Raw genomic sequence first — 15,548 nt, forward strand, 5'->3', positions numbered from 1 at the left:
GGGAGACCCAGAAGGAGCTCCTGGCTCTGGGTTGAATTTGGCTCAGCACCAGCCATTGAGGCTGTTTGATGAGTGAACCAGCAGATGGAAGATCTCTGTCTCTCCTTCTCTCCATAAATTTACTGTTCAGATAAAAATACAAAAACATGAATATCCACTTTAAAAAATACATTGCAGTAAGAACCTCTCCATTCTTTTTTTTTTACACTAATGAAACTTTCAAGAGGCTAAAGCAAACCAATTTGCATTTCTTTTCAGTGGTGATGGCCTCTCAGAAGAAACCCAATGCTCATTGTAAAGTTCTAATACAAGTCACAAAACAAGTTTAGCTGACAAATGAAAATTATCCAAATTCTCAAGCAGAACATAAGGTCCGACGACCTAACTAGTTTTTTCTTAAGAGAAGAGCAATTACTCTGAAAAAAAAAAAAAAAAAAAACTTATGCTCTGTGGAATGACGCATCCACTTCCTCCTTAAACATAGACCACATTTTCGGTGTTACCAAATATATCAACAACTGCCTGACTATTCATCACCATGTTTATCTAATGGACCATAACAGACAGTGAGAACAAGCACAGTCAGAGACAGTCATATCTAAAAGCATTTTTCTAAACTGGGACCGTTTCTCTCTCTCTCTCACTCTCTCTCTCTCTCTCTTATTATTGTTTCCTTTTTTCAGGGGGATGTTAAGCAAGACAGATAATAGAACACTGTTTAGGTATCTCTACAGAAAATATTCTTCTGTTGAAGTTCAAAATAATTCTGGAGTCACATTTTTATGTCTTCACAGAAGAATAAGGACAGACCTAGTGAGTCATTATTTGATCATCCATGAGAGACTTTTTCATAGCTTGTAAGCACCTAGGTTGTAAATGTCTCTTTCAACACTGTTTTTGCTACATTTCATGGGTAACGACTCTCTTGCTTTTATTGTCATTTCTTCAGCATCTATAGGTCATGAAGTAGCATAAATTTCTACAAGAAGGATTTTGATCTTTTTCATCACTCCAGTGACGCACTGGTAATTCTATAGCATGTTGTTTAACTTCATGTTGATGAAAATTTTCTGTTTTTCTCCCAGTTGTGAACTGTGTTTTCTGGCTCAGTACTTAAGGGGATATATAACAAAAGTGTAGTGGAAACTGACATGTCCTGATGTGGAAACATAGTACAGTATGTATCTCTGCATCCAAACCAGAGTTGGACTCCCAGTGGAGCAGCTCAAAGTACCCTGACAGTAGGATGCTGAACTCTCCAACATCGTCCCTACCTACAGTGTCGGGAAACACTTCAATAACAGAACGATGGCCTAATGACTGTTCATGAAGGACCAATCATTGTAGTACTAGAGGGAAAATCAGTAGTGGGAGGAGGGTACTTGGGGAGAGGGATAGGAAACCCCAGAGCCTATGAAGCTGTATTATAAAACAGTAATGAAAATAATTTTTTTAAAAAAAGAGTAAGGACAGAGAGGAGAGGAAAGAGGGCCTGGGAGTGGAATTTATGTTGGATCTTCCATTAATTCTGATACCAGAAGCCCAGAGAAAATAGCTAAGAACCCCAAAGAAAGAGCTCAACTTTTCCCCTCTGCATGAGAAAAAAGTTCAAAGTTAAAAATCAGGATGAGACCAAGCGAGATGCTATGTAACTACTTTTAAGAAAATATTTGTTATTGCTTAGTTTAATGATATGTATTCTTACATTGCATTTTTAACCATTTCCATACATATCTCTCTAGAATAATATCCTTAAAGTGCCTCAAAGGACAAACAAAACTCCAAGACTTTGTGATATAAATATTTGAAATATTCCTAGAAAATTTGTAATAATTATCTTTGATGTCAGCAAACACATGTGTTGTGATTTCGGAGAGAGCGATTTTTTGTGCTGTTGGTTTATTGTTCACTTGAATCTGTCAGTTTTCATGGCTGTCATAGGTTCTTGTTAAAAAAAATACTCCTAAGACTATATAAATAGTATATAAATTCTAAAATCTTAAAAATATGAACATTTATATTCTTCAAATGGCCTTACATTGCTTCAAAATATATTTGCAATATATATGCAGCATTATTAAATTTAGAATTTAAGTTGATATATGAGGGTACCTTAAAAGCTTGTGAAAAACAAAATTAAAAGGCAAATTTATTTTGTTGCAAAAGTATCTTGCATTCCATGCCTAAAAGCTTCCCCAAATTTATGGAAAATGTGTATTATAAACTGTGTGTGGCTTTCGATATAGCGTGAGCTCGAATATATTGGTACCCAATTTTCTCAACACATTTGTTGAATAAGCCATATTACCTGTACGATTTTGATGTGCTGCCTCATAAAATTACTATACATGGACTATTCTTTATTTAAATCCCTAAAATTATTATAACTACTTCTCTTGAGTGTCTGTTGAAGGCCCAGGAGTAGCAATTACTTCACCTGTTTAAGGAAGTCAAGTTGAGCAGCTTTTATGTCCATTTTATAAATACTTGATCCCCCTCCCCCCAAAAATCTTTAACTATTAATCTTCCCTCAAAATTTTAATCCATGAATGAGTGTACAAATCAGTACATCCTATTAAGAAGCCATTATGTAGCTGCCATGACGGAGTGGAGGGCCAAACTGTAGGAGGAAAATACCCCCTTATCTAAAGGACCTTATCCTGAGGCACTTCCTCTGTTATTTTTTCACATTTCACTTCAAGCTATGTTTCTTGAAGTGACCTCACCAGACCCATAACCTATCCCCCTCAAAGCAAGCACGTCATATATTGCTGTCTGGCAGCAACGTTCGGATACGCCAGCCTTCCAGTGAGACAGATGCACCTGACACTTTGAGAATCACCAGATTAGAGAAGTTCATTCAGAAAATCAGGCTTCTCCGACATCATTCTATCACAACTATGTGATGTAATTTTAAAGAAACATTTCTCTATTAGGTCTTTTTTTTTTTATTTACTAAGGTCAAGGATGGAATCTGAAATGATCCGATACCTTCCCTTCAAACATGTATAACTTATATGTAAGTCTGTTGTACCTTAAAAATAAGGCCTAAGAAATCTAGAAACAATAAGAAACCAGGGTATTAGTTTCTCATTTGAAAGTCAAGCATTATACTTATTAGAATGCAAGCTCCATTGCCTGGCAAGAAAAAAAAAAAGGTCCTATGAAACTAGAAACTTGAAGACAAAACCCTGCTCCCAAAATATTAGAAGTGTCTTTCAGTTGAAAATTACAGGGAGTTAGACATAGAGTCACACGAAAGCAATCAGGAAGAAGCCCAAGCAAGGCAGTGGCTGTGGGAACAGATGCATCCCCCAAAACACGCTCTAACATTTTAAAGGAATGCCAGTTACAACAATGGATGACCGAGGTGAGATGAAGATTTCTCGAGCGAGGGAGATGGGCCAGCGAGTAAGTCAAACAAATGTAACAACGGTTTAGGATAGTTAGAGGGCTGGATGGCGCAACACAAGCAGATGGCAGGAAATCTTGAGTATTTGAAATCCTAAGGGGAAAAATATGGATGATCACAATTTAAAAAAAAAAAAAAAGAGAGAGAGAAAAGGAGTAGAACTAACTGGTAAGTCAGTTTGTTATTCTAAACTTTCTCCACTAAACCACAGCTGTTTCTATAGAGCAAAACACTCACTTTCTCTGGGAGAGGTGGGGTCTGTATCTTCCCTTTGGTCTCTGATGACAAGTCTCCCTGCCCATGTGTCCCAGAAGCCAGACTCCTCCTCACTGGCCTCTTACGCAGATCCCATTCTACGGCAACATCCCAGTGCTGCAGGATGGGGAAATCCTAACACTCCCATGAGTTCATAAAAAGAGTGACAGTTGCCACTATTTGCTATAATTATCAACATGAGTGTTATAGATATTGTGTGCATTATGGTGTTTGTTTTATTTGTTACTGTCCTCTGATATGGGGACATGTTTTAGTTCCAAGCAATAATTAAGGTTAAGTGAAGTCATTAAGGTGGTGCCTAATCCCATTTGATGGGTGTCATAAGAAGAGATTAGTCCTAATCAAATACGCCCAGAAGGAAGCCCATGAGAACAGAGAAGGTAGTCATCTACAAGCCAAGAGAGATAACTAAGAAGTTAACCCTGCTAATGCCTTGGTCTCAGACCTCCATCCTCCCAAGCTGTGAGAAAATAAGCCTATTCATATTTTGTGATGGCAACCCTGATAAACTCGCTTATTTTTTAAAGTTTTGCTAATGTGCACTTACTAAAGCAAAAATATCGTAAAAACCTGTTTGTTGATTTCTTGAATGAGAATGAAAGAAGGTCAGACTATAGATCAACAAATACTAACCAAAAAAGTAAAATGAACAAGACATCTAGAAGATGTGGTAGCATAGTAGGTAAAACTGCAATCTGTGGTGCCGGCATCCCTATGGGTGCTGGTTCGATTCCTGGCCGCTGCCCTTGTGATACAGCTCCCTGATAATGACTGGTAAGAGCAGCAGAAGATGACCCAAGTGCGTGGGTTCTGCCCTACATTAGAGATCAAGATAAAGGTCCTGGCTTCCGGCTTCAGCCTGGTCCAGGCCTGGCCATCGTGACCATCTGGGGAGTGAACCAGCACATGGAAGCTCCCTCTCTGCTCTGTCTTTAACTCTGACTTTCAATTAAATAAATAAGACCTTAAAAAACAGATAGTCACTGGTGGTAATTTTGAGAAAAAAAAAAAACCATACACACACAGAAACAGGGATAAAATCTAGGGGAAATCCCTTAAGCATATTTAATATGAAATATCTAAAACAGGAGAACCAAGAGTCTGTACCTTTGCAAACTACCTCCAGGAGACAGTCACAAGGCAACACAGGAGGGAAAATATAGGGATCAAGACAGGAGACAAGAAAGCATGATTACAACACAGCATGTTTATGAAGAAACTTTTGATATTCCTATCCATAGTTGTCCTCACCAAAAAAAAAAAAAAAGTGGGAAAATTAATCATTAAGACTGACAACTCAGGTATCACGTATGTATTTTCCTTTTCTTTCTTTTTTTAAGATTTTTTTTCATTTATTTTTATTGGAAAGGCAGATATACAGACAGGAGGAAAGACAAAGAGGAAGATCTTCTGCTTGCTGAGTCACTCCCTAAGCGGCCTCAACGGCCGGTGCTGAGCCTATCTGATGCCAGGAGCTAGCAGCTTCTTCCAGGTTTCCCAGGTGGGTGCAGCGTCCCAAGGCTTTGGGCCGTCCTCAACTGCTTTCCCAGGCCACAAGCAGGAAGCTGGATGGGAAGCGGGACCGCCAGGATGCGAACCGGCATCCGTATGGGAACCCAGAGCCTGCAAGACCAGGACTTTAGCTGCTAGGCTACCATGCCGGGCCTGTATCTTTTGGCATTGCAGTTGCTAAATCATAACTGAAAAACACTTTTACATCAACCATCTGGATTTTTTTCTTTTTTTTTTAAAAACACAAGATTGTATCTTAACATTGTGACAGATAAATATTAATTTAATACACGCAATGAAGACAATCTGAAGTCTGCTATCAAAGGGAAAATATTATTCTGTTTGCTTGACTTTATGAAGAGAGAACTTTTTTGTTTACTTTTTCAAGAGATTGAATTGCTTTTCTTTAGAAATGAATAACGTAGGAAAAACATACTGAGTTGCTCACATCAACATGTGTGCATGGCTGAGTAAAACATGACACACTTGACCATTTCAAAAGGGGAATTTCTGGGGAAGGTAAGTAAACAGTTGTGTTAATATTTTCAGAGAAACGTCTTTAATAGTTCAGATAGAATGAAAGTCTATTGATTAACACTGAATTAAAATCCTAAAGCAAACCCAGTGTGATTGCACACTCTTGAGAAGAATTACAATAGTTTAATGTAATGCCAAAGTACAGAATTTTATGTTTAATAAGAAAACAAGGAAACACATAAGAAACAATAACAACCAGGAGGTTTATCATCTTGATAGGTCATCACCAATTTATATGCCATTCTGCCAGTATGTGAAACCTGACAATAACACCTCAGTTCTGGTCTCAGGGGAGGAAGATCATTTGGTTAAACCTGAATAACCTGGAGATGTAAGGACATTTGTTAAATTTTTCACCACTCATTTTTTTAAAATATTTCTTTATTCTTATTGGAAAAGCAGATAAAGAAAGAGAAGAAGAGACAGAAAATTTCTTTCAGCCACTGTTCACCGTACCAAACAGCTACAAGAGCTGATAAGCTCAGGAGCCAGGAGCATGCCATCTACTCTAACTCTCCCACTTGAGTGCAGGGTCTCCAAGGCTCGTGTCACCTCCTGCTGCTTTCCCAGTCATAAGCAGAGTGCTGAATCGGAAGCAGAGCAGCCAAGACACCAGAGCCCAGGTGGGTTTCAGGCGCTTGCAGGTGGAAGATTAATCTGTTGAGCTTCCATGCTGATCTCCATCATTTAATGTTCTGACCCCTAGACATATAAATGTTTCCAAATGCACTTAACGATGCTTGTTATACAGTAGTACTAAGTATATAATAGCCTAAGTACTTCAGGGTAATAGGTCCAAAGGTGAGTGTTACAATTATGGAGTGTAATTGCTACACTGATACTTATTTTCTTGAAATTGTCGAAGTTTTTAATATACAGCAAGTATAAAAATTGTTTGGATGTCATTTCACTGCAAACTTCATTATGCCATCATAACTCTATATACTTCTTCTGATATTATGATCATTGCCATGAATTCCTCACTCTGTGAAATACGTGTCTGTTTTCAAGAGTAACTATTGTATGTCTCTATATTTAATGTCCATATTTGAAGTGAATATGGCCAAATATTTACAAAGCATAAAATCATAAAAAAGGAAATGCAGCAGAAAAAATGAAATATGTGTAGAATGGCGTGTTCATGTAAGAATTCTAGCTATTGTTAATATTGACATTAAACACATACCTATTCGAACATTCTCAAAAAGTATTTTCTGTCTGGAAAAAATAAATTTTCTTACTTTATAAGAAAGGAAAAGAATAAAATCTTTGATTGTAGAATAAGTATTACTAAATGTGTTTTGCTTCTAATTAATTTTAAAAATGAATAAGAACAGAAGTATGTGAAAAGGAAATTAAAAAATAGGCTACTGCTAAATATGTAGAATAATCCATGCTGTGAGAATGTTATTAAACTTGATATTAAAAAAATAAATAAATAAGCCAAAGCTTTTTGTTTGCTAGTAGAAGCTTTCAAGTTGAAGGTCCCATTCTAACCTCTTTTATTTGATGGTGTCTGGTTGCTAATTAAAGACATTCTGAGAAAGGGGCGTTAACTGGAAGGCAAATTGTATACTTATAACCTGGAGAGAACCCTGATCCATTTTCAGGATTTAACATCAAGAGTGGCAAGAAGGAATAATTATACTGGAATAAACACACACACACATAAACACACAGAGATAATTTTAAAACATTTAATGGCAGTGAAGAGTAAATTATTTAACTCCAACCAGGGATAAGAGCCTTTTGGTAGCTATCACTTACTGTAGTAAATCTGCTGAAGTTTGCATTTCCTGGCTGCTGGCTCTGTTTATTTAAAGTCATTCGGAATGCTCTGCTAGAAAGTATTGCAGAGGCGCTGCCAAATTCTCACTAGATTAAAAATGTGCTTTGCTGATAATATTTTTATAAATATGGCACACTGAGCAAGAGCAATGTTCTTTAGATATCAATTTGCTACGCTTCTCACTCAATCTTTCTGCTTGGCTTTGTCAATCGAAGACAGAGACTGTTCAATCTGGTTATTTCTGATAAAAATGTACTAGCAAATTTACATCAACTTCGCCTTCTGGGTTTAGTGCCAAATTAAGTGTCTCTCTTTAACTGGTAAAGCCATAAGGACAATTCATCAGCTGGATCCTGGAATGTCTAAACATTTGTAAGAAAATGTCTATACCAACTCCAGGAAAGGTAACAAACGATGTCAAACATGACTTGCAGGGAAGTGCTCAGATTAGAAAATTCCTCCCTCAGCCTTAATGGAGAGGTAGAAGCTGCTTTCACTATCATTGCAGTAGCCATAGCAAAGGAACTCTTGGACTTTTCATCATCTCCCTACATTTATCTGGGGATTCAAAACACCACAGGAGTTTTATTCAAGTAAATCTTGCTCTCAGTCAGTTTCATGAGTGGCACAGAGGCACCCAACTGAAAACTAAGGAGTCAGCACAACTCAGGAGCAGAACCAGGGGGAAGTCAAACTGTCAGAAATGGAAAGCGTTGACTAAGGAATAACAGAAGTTGGATGTGTGAATATAAAAGATAACCATAAGAGTAGAAAGGCTGTTTAAAATCCAGTAAGGAGGTCAAAGATGGAACCAATAAGAGAGAAAAGCACAAAACAGATCACCGTGGAGCGATCAGCCTCCCTCATCAGTTCGCCACTGGGCCTCTTGTGTCCGCTCAAACCAGGGTGTCTGTGTTCTAGAGCTTCTGTGTGCTGTGTTCTCGGTATCAACGCAGGAGAATGGGGTAGAGAGTTTTCATATGATTGAAATTTAAAAACAAGATAAACATGGGTTAATGTTATAGATGATCTTTTCATACTAAAATAAATTTTTAACTCACACGGGTTCAACATACACTTTTGCCGCAGAGTCCTGTCTTCACTCTCTTCAAACTAGAAACCCTTGGAGTAGCACAGAGAGCAATGATTACAGCCACTGGGAAAGAAATTAAGTGTGAGGATAAGTTTCAGAAGAGCTCGCCTCCTCCCAAGTGCTTAGATTTCTCTCTGGTAGCTGTTACCGGCTCTTGAATGGGACTTCATTACGGTAGACTGGTCACAGCTTCTTGACTCTGAGCAGAGATAACAGAAATATAGTCATGTTTCAGTACAGTTCACTCATACCAACATTATGTACACACAAGAGAGCCAGACACACACAGAGGGAAAAAGGATGAGAAAAATATATTTAGCAGGCAAAAAAAAAATTAATCCTAGTTTTTTTTTAAATAGAAAACTTGAGCTACAGCAGGGAACAATTCTTTAAAAGTCAGTTCTGGGAAGCATCACTTTAAGTGATATCTTTCTTCTAGATTGAATGAATATGTTATAACAAGTCATCATCATTCCTGATGAGCAAAAGAAGACTGAATGTGGAAAGTTGATAAGCCCCAGGAGCTAATTCTGACCCAGTCTTACCACCATCAGAAATGAAGCCTAGCATCATATTTAGAAGAGATTCTAAATTATGTTACTAATCATTATGTCTCAATTATGTCACCGATAGGGGTCCTAGGCTTATTCATTTGACCAAAAGGAACCCAACAGAAGACAAATGCTGAATGTGGAAGTGAAGGAGAGGAGACTGAGGACTTCGTTGAGGCTCAGTGAAGCAAACTGATGATGATAAATAAAGAAGTCTAGCATACTGAGTTAGATTCTAGAATAGGAACTGAGAATAACAGAACTGTAGGCCACAAACAGCTTTATAAGAAACTCACCAGCCCTGGATTATTCCAGGGCCCTGAGGGATAGAAGACTGGGTAGAGATGAAGGTTAACAAAGGTGGTAATATGTCGAGGACCATGCAGACCTGCAACAAAAATCCCAGAACTGATCACAGCAGACAAAGCCAATTTTCTCCTTATTCAGACAAGGACAAGAGAAGGGAGACTAAAACAGAATGTAACAGCACCATCAAAAGTAATTAGAACATGCCAGGTGAGCCCACCTATTCAGGGAGTGGATAGCACTTTATCACCATAAAGTGCTAGTGAAGAGCCTCTTGGCCAGGGATTTCCACCCTGCCAGCTGCCTAGTTCCGGCTGGCAGGATCTTGGGTTGGGCTGGATGCATGAACTGTGACTTCCAGCCTGCCAGCTGCATGTGATTGTGGCTAGCGGGAAGGAAGGTAGCCTTGCCTCCTGACCTGGAATTTCTACCCTGCCAGCTGCCCAGTTCCAGACAGTGCAATCTTAGATCAGGGGGCCGGGGTACCAGTGGTGCCAGGCAGAGCCCTTGAGATGCTCGGTGGTGATCTCTAGCGACTTGGGGGTGTGGGTCTATAAGGGGTCTGGTGAATGGCACAGATGGGGCATGTAGGAACCTGAGGGTTTATGTCCAGGTGAGGAATGATTTCTGACGAACTTCCATGGACATTGGCACTGTTTTGGCAGGTAAGCAAGAATGCTGAGATTAAGACGTTTGGAGCAGGGAATGAGAACCTATAAAGGTCAGACTGAAGTAGCAGCTCACCTGGGAGCCCTGAGCTGGGCATCTAGCATTACCAAATACCACTCAAAGGCACACTGAGGCTGGGAAGGAGGCCTTCCTGGCAGGGCTGGAACAAGGAGACCACCAATGAGTTGGAACAGAGGATGAGTAACGAGTGGATGGGCCATGACACTGAGCTGCACATGAGTGAATCGGGATTGGAGGCAGAATTTGTGGGGGTGTATGGTATCCACCCATGTGGAACAACAATCTGCATTAGCACACACAAGAGCTGTGGCTGGGAACAAGCCTGGTTGGGGAGCTAAAGGAATGCCCCAGCTGGGTTAGGGTTTCCATTAGTGAGTACAAGAGTCAGAATGAGGGCAGTGGTCTACACTGGACATGGTTGCAGTCTCCCTCAGCATGGATGTGGACTGGCACTGGGGAGCACCAGACTGGGTTAGACTCTAGCACCTACTGGTACGCATGAGAACCAGGGAGGGTGTAGAATGGGCTAAGTTAGGTCTTGGCTGCTGCTAAACCATGTGAAAGCTGTGTCTAGGTGTGACCAGGTATGGTTGGGCTGCAACACCCAACAGTGAGAGCCAGAATGGGTGTGGATTGGTTGAGCAAGGCCACTGTTCCTACCAGGACAACAGGTAGACAAAGTCAACCTGGGTCAATTATCCACTGGTGTGGGCAAAATCTCCCATTGGGAGAAGACCTGATAAAGGAGCTTGGGGAACTCCTTTGTTAGAATACAGTCCAGAAAGATGAGCTCAATAACCAAGGCAAGAAGCAGCCCAAACCAGGCCAGTTTGCAATACCCACCAGTATATATGTGGTATGGAGGCAGGCCAGGCTGGACCAGTTCATAACATCCACTGGCAGATATGAGAACCAGGATGGGTGCAGGGAGGGGCAGGATTGGATTGCAACAACAGCCAGTTCACATCAGAGCCAGGACTGGGGACTGGCTGGTCCTGGCTAGGCTACAATACCCACCAGCATGAGCTGGAACTGGGGGCAGGCTGGACTGAACCAGGCTGCAGCACCTGCTGGTGGATGCCAAGGTGAGACAAGCCATGCCAGTCGGCAGAGATGGTTTCTAGGTGCTGGTTCCATGACCCCAGGGACCAGGGAAATCTGGCAGGGCTTGGGTTGCCTGGATTATGTCCTTGGACTGCCTGTGCGGTGGGTGCCAGGTCCTTGAACCCCATGGGTGCCAGGTCCTTGAACCCTGAGGATGGGGGTTTGGTGGGACCCCGGGCCGCCTGGCTCAGGTCATTGTGCCCTCCTTTGTGGCGGGTGCCAGATCCATGAGCTCCAGGGGTAGGGAGCCCAGAAGCGGTCAGGTTGTCTGGCCTGGGCCTTGGCCCACCTGTTCACTGGATGTCAGATCCATGAGCCCCTGGGGGCGGGAGGTCTGATGGGGCCTGGCCTAGGTCCTTGAGCCCACCTGTGCAGTGGGTGCCAGATCCGTGAGCCCAGGGGGTGGGGGGCATAGTAGGACCTGGCCTGCCTTGCCCAGGCATAGGGTACTATGTCTGCGAACCCTGGTAGCAGGTGTCCGGCAATACTTGGGTTGTCTGGGCTGGGTCCTTGGCCCAGCTGTGAAGTGAGTGCCAGGTCCTTGGCCCAGCTGTGAAGTGAGTGCCGGGTCCCTGTGTCCCATGGGGTGGGGGTTCTAGTGGGACCAGGTTCTTGGCCTGCCTGCGCAGTGGGTTCTAGGTCAATGAGCCTTGGGAGCAGGGTGTCCGCAGGGGCTTGGGTCGCCTGACCCGGATCATTGGCCCACCTGCGAGAACTGGTCCCCTCAGTGGAAAAGATGGAGTAGTGGACAGCTGGCCCAGATCCATATGGAGGACATAGCAGCCCATTGAGCCCTGTAGGGGACATCTGTACCATCCACAACGAAGGAGGTCAGAACAAATTGGACAAATATCCCAGCCAAAAAAAATGACAGTAAATATCTGGATGAATGGAGACTCTGAGGTCAAGTATGTCAGCCAATGGACACTGAAAGGTTCCCTCATCCTTGGATTGGTGAGATCAACAACATTGCAGAACTATCTAAATCACCTGGGCAGAACCCTTGGAGTGTGCATCACATTGGGATCCCGGGTTGATATCGGGAGACCATTCCCCATCCCTGGGTACTGGAACAGTTGGGAGGCTAGGTACAGCTTCTCCCTTTATTCCTCCCTCCCCGAAACAGGAAGGAGAAATAGAAAATTTGGAAACAATGGTTATACTCACTTTTCCCTAGCCCTTGAACATCCCAATCTAATCAACAATATTATCTACAATTTTAAAACATTTTTAAAAGAAAATTTAAAAAATTTAGTGTATGCATTATAACAAAATTGACACCCTCAAAAAATTTAAAAAATAATAATAGTGCTAGTGAAATATCAGCTATACTAAGGGGACCTGCTTCCACACCAGACAACTGCAGGGTATTTAAGAAGGGGGAAGGCATGGTAGGTGGAAACTGAGTCCTTGCAAATAGTTGACAAGAAATAGCTATGCAATAGATGCTGATTATGTTATCTATACATCGTGATGGTCACCACCCAGCAAACCCTGGCAGATGGCAGAGAAGGGAACAGATCTGAGAAATATCAAATGCAGAGTTCGCTCTGGAAGAAACAGGAAAACGGGGACCAAGATGAGAGAATAATCAATGGCAACAGTGACATCTTCAATCAGAGCTTCTGACGGGATGCTGCGCAAATTATTTTCATAACAAGTAATAGTGAAAATAAATATCAGCGCTTCTGGATGTCGGTGGCAGCCGATTTTCTGATTAGAATATAATCCACCATCTGTCTTAAAACCGATCTCGTCCATCTTAACCCACTGATTTTGTCCTTCCCTGTGTTCTGGAGCCTCAGGTTCTGAAAGTCATTGCCATTTTGGATGAGTTCCCCTTCCTTGTCGCTCATTTTCAGTCTGAGCTGTTCTGCATCAAAACTATTTCTTGTTTGCCCCCCGTTTGTACAGGCTTAGGAGGCTGTCAACAACTACTACTCAATGATTTTTCAGTAAGTTACATGACTAATCACACACAAATTAACTAAACCTTTCCGTGGTCACCTATTTCCTTTGATCCCTAAAACATTCTACTATATCTATTTCTCTTTTATAGACATGAATTTCTCCATTTTAATATCAATTTTTATGGATATTTCAAGTCAAAAATTATTATGTTTGTAGGAAAAATTTATAACAGTCCTTTATTAGCAAGGTTACACAAGGAAAAGATTGAGTATTTTGTTTAAACATGAGTGGAAGTGAAGCCCACATTTTTTTTCAGATTTTTTTTTTGGGGGCCCAGCATCATAGCCTCGTGGCTAAATGCTTGCCTTGCATGTACCGGGATCCCATGTGGATGCGGGTTCTTATCCCGAAGACCCCGCTTCCCATCCAGTTCCTTGTTTGTGGCCTGGAAAACAGTCAATGACAGACTAAAGCCTTGGCACTCTGCACCTACTTAGGAGATCTGGAAGAAGCTCCTTGCTCCTGGCTTTGGATTGGCTCAGTTCCAGTCCTCGCAGACCACTTGGGGAATGAGTCAGCAGACATAAGATCTTCCGCTCTGTCTCTCCTCCTTTCTGTATATCTGCCTTTCCAATAAAAATAAATCCTTAAAACAGAATATTTGTATGAATGAAATAAACAGACAAAATGAATGACATTGCAATGAAATGTAAGATTATATACTATTAGGCTTTAAATGATGCATTTCCATTGTTATATTTGTTTTTTTTTTAACATTTACTTACATATTTGAAAAGCAGAATTAGAAAGCAAGAGGCAGAGGTAGAGGTAATTTGCATCTTCAGATTAATTTCCGAAATGACTACACTGACCGGGGCTGAACGAGGAAGCTAGAACTCTACCCAGGTCACCCAAGTGGGTGACAAGAGTCCACATACTGGAGTCATGTTCTGTTTTCCTCCAGGGCATATAAACATGGAGCTAGATTGGAAACAGTACAGCTGATACTTGAATTCATGCTCAGTACAATATTTCTAATTCTTGATATTTGTAAGGTCTTTCTATAAATACCCAATTGTCTTATTCTCCTTCATACTTGCAGCTACGTGGGTCCGCATACATAGAAACACATGCACATATTTTGTCATGCTGACAAGTAGATCCCAGTGGTAGACAATCAAAAGAGCTGAGATTTGGTTCAGCTCTTCCAATGATTAACTACGTAATCTGGCTGGATTTTTTAAAAAATGTGTCTAAGCCTCTAGTTTTTCTTATGGGAGTGACTAATTTCTAATGGCTTTTTAAGCTAAAATGAATTCGAAAATGAAAATACATGACCTATTCAAATTAGTGCTGAACAAACAACGGTGACAACCTGGAAATTATTTGACTATTTTCCTTTCTGCTTGCCCTCTGCTCTCTCCATTCCTCTCACTCTCCTCTGTCTATTTATTCAGACTGCTGTTTAATGTACTTTACTAGAATAAATATGGTACTTGGAGCCAAAAGACTAGTGTTCTACAGTTTAATGGATCAATGACCTTGGGCAACATGGTTAGTGTTTACAAATCTCAATTTCCTTTTCTATAATAATGAAAAAATTGATGTGAAAATGTCATGGAAGCTATAAATCTTTATTGATCTGTGAGGTTTTATTAGTTTTTTTTTAATATAAGGTCATTATGACTGCCCTAGTGACTCCTAATGCTTTCCTTTGAGTTCACGTTTTTGACATTCAGTATGATACAAATAAGGACTTTTGACAGAGTGTACTGTCTCAGAAAAATCAAAAGCTAAAATTTGGTTTTTAGTTCACAGATACTGATATGAATCAACCCAATCAAAGAAGCATAGGTTGAAATGGCTGATGTCCCAGGGCTTCATTGTCATTTTCCTTAGTAATGAGGATATCTATGTCACCATTTCTAATACAGTATTTCTCATACTTAGAGTGGTATTGTAAGCTTCTCATATAAGCATTCAATTGTTTTATTATTCTAACTATGAATGCCTAAGGTGGATCTATCTACTGCATGTTCTAACTTGGCTATGACACGTACACACACAATACAAGCACATCCATACACATATAGGAAACCACAGAAATCGAGACCCTGGTTAAGGCAAGTACCTAAGACAGTCTAACTGGAGACATTCAAGTTTTTATATTACCAGTTTCAGTTCATGACTAAGAATCTGCTGTCTTTCTCAGCATTCTAAGGACAGGTGGTCTGGCCGGGCATGTATGATAACAAGGCATCACTTCGGTTGAGCTCTACTTTCCCACTATCGCAGAATCATTTGTAAATTTTTTCCTACTCATTGTTGGTGCTTTGAGAGCACAAAATCCAATTAAAATTATGAAAG

This window comes from Ochotona princeps, chromosome 1, assembly GCF_030435755.1.
Source record: "Ochotona princeps isolate mOchPri1 chromosome 1, mOchPri1.hap1, whole genome shotgun sequence".
Taxonomy (NCBI): domain Eukaryota; kingdom Metazoa; phylum Chordata; class Mammalia; order Lagomorpha; family Ochotonidae; genus Ochotona; species Ochotona princeps.